We start from the raw sequence: 2,500 nt of genomic DNA on the forward strand, positions 1-2,500 counted from the left end.
CCCTCCATCCTCCTCCCCCCTTGAACTCACCGCTCGAGTCTCAAGGTCAAGGAAACGCCCAAAAAAGTGCACCGCCTTTAAAACACGATAAAAAATGCTTTCATAATTACGGCTTCCAGCGAGCGAAGATAGCCAAGAGAGGCGATCCTGCTGTTGTGACCGGGGAGGGAAAGAAAAGACCTGGAGGAAGAGGAGGAGGAGGAGCAGGAGGAAGAAGAGTTGGTGGTGGCGATGGTGGTGGTGGATGTGAAAGAGAAGGGGAAAAGAATCAGAATTGTTAGAAAAAGTTGGAAAGAATGGACCAGGAAGAAGAAGCAAAGGAGGAAGAGGAGGAGAAGGAGGAAGAGGAGGACGAAAAGCGAAAAGAATCAGAATTGTTGGAAAAGCAAGATAAGGAAGAGTTGAAGAAGTAAGGTGAAGAGAGGAAGGATGATAACAAATAAGAAGAGGAAGAGGAGGGGAAAGAATGAGAATTACTAGAGAAGGATGGAAAGAAAAGGTTGAAATAGTAGATTGAAGATGAGGAAGAAGACGGTGAAGACAATGACATGACGAGGATGAAGGAAAAAAAATACATCCAGAAGGAATTTTAAGGATAGTAGGAATATTTGAGAAAATAATGTGATGAAAATAGTTGGTGGAAGAAAAGGACGAAGTGCAAGAGAGAAAACGATGAAAGAATAGTTAAAGGCTTCCTCTGATAAACAGTGGAAAGAAGAGGAGAAGGAGAATGAGAAGAACCACGAGGAATATTTTGAAGAGTACATTGAATTGAAAAATAGTTATAGTAGTAGTGTAAGGAATAGTAAGAAGAAAAAGAGAAAGAGGAAGAGAAGGAGAAGAAGGTGAAGGAGGAGGAAGAGTAAGAGAAGGAGGAGGAGGAGGAGGAGGAAATGGGGGGAGGAGGACCCTAAGAACGCGCAAGTAAGAGGCACGTAAGGAGGGAAAGGGCCTGTTGACTCGTAATGAGGTTACGTGTTCTCCTCTACTGGTTCTCATTAAGGTAGTGAGGACAGGATAATAATGTAAGAAGGCTCCTCCCCGCCATACCCCCCATCCCCCTTCCCTCAGCATGCTCTACCGTCCACACCGCCACAGTATTTCCACGGCTGACTAGACTCAGTATTTCCTTGATACATAAGGAGGAAGAAAATATCTGGCTTGTATAATTAGTGAAGTTGATTACGACCAGCGATTGTAAACTAATGAAGGAGAAATAATGATATGCAATGAAGAGACGGTGTTGTGCAAGAAGGAATAAAAAAGCGTTGGATGTGTATTGAAAAAGTAAATTGTGACCCTGTAAGAAAAAGTAAAGGATACAATGGAAATTATAATCATTTCAGCAAATTCCAATGTTATCACGATTAGTTATGGCAAGAATTAGGTGAAGGTAAAGGTAAAGCTTGCGGCATACGCTTGAGCTGCTCGTAGTGTTGCGGTTCACTGAATTTTTATATTAAGTTAAGATGTGATTATATATTCAAGCAAACACATAATTCGTATTTGTTCTGCTTGTCACTGGCTTTCCTAAACATTGTTCCTTTAACGATGGTGATTTATTTTATCCCATTTTGTTTATTTTCTTAACTCGTTCAGTGCAATGACGCACTTCCATATTCATTCTGCTTACTATTTGGTAATTTTGCACATCTTCAGAAGCTTATGTGAGGGATTAAGATAGTGAGGACTCTGGCATTTATCTTCTAATCTCCATAAACCCTTCCTAATGTCAATAAAATCGTCTAATCAAACCCAAACTCATGGTAAAAATGCGTCCCAGTACTGAAGGAATTAAGATGAGATTTAATCTGAGAATAGGGTGAAAAAAGTAAAGGAATATAGACAATAGACAAAGTCGAGAATTGTTGGTCTCTCTGTTTTGATAAATATTTTGTGAGTTTTTTTTTTATGTGAGTTCTATGGAGTGAGTTATTTTGGATGGAATTTCTTCTTTTATTATATGTAAGGGAGGTAGTGGCGGGGACACAAAAACTGGTCGATTTGTGTGTATGTGTTACTTGTCGCATGGATTCATCTAGGCTGGCTCTTTTCTGTGATGGTAATGGCGTCGTGGTGGTAATGGTTGTTGTGATGGCGGTGCTGCTGGTTGTTGTAATAATAGTGTTGGTGGTGGTGGTGTTGACTGACTGTTTGGAAGCTGATGTTAACCCCTTCAGAAACATGACACGTTTCTACATTCATTCTGCTTACTATTTAATGATTTGATAAAGCTTCAGAAACTCATGTGGTTGAGTAAAACAGTAAAGACTGTGGCCATTAATCTTCTGACCTCCATAGACTCTTCCTAATGTTAATAAAAATCGTCTAATCGTACACAAATCTCAAGGTAAAAATGTGTCCCAATATTGAAAGGGTTAATGGCGCCGTGGTGGTGTTGGTTGTTATGATAGTGGTGCTGCTGGTTGTTGTGGTAATTATGTTGGTGTTAATAGTATTAATTGACCGTTTGAAAGCTGTTTGTTGCATCTTTTCTTCA

At 40.0% G+C, this 2,500-nt stretch overlaps 1 protein-coding gene across 1 annotated transcript in view; it reads left to right on the forward strand.

Moving 5' to 3' along the window:
- Positions 1-2,500, forward strand: part of LOC123504973 (inactive dipeptidyl peptidase 10-like) — a 286,150-nt gene that overhangs the window by 123,081 nt on the left and 160,569 nt on the right. The window lies entirely within an intron of this gene.

The sequence above is a fragment of the Portunus trituberculatus genome, chromosome 17 (assembly GCF_017591435.1).
Source record: "Portunus trituberculatus isolate SZX2019 chromosome 17, ASM1759143v1, whole genome shotgun sequence".
NCBI lineage: Eukaryota > Metazoa > Arthropoda > Malacostraca > Decapoda > Portunidae > Portunus > Portunus trituberculatus.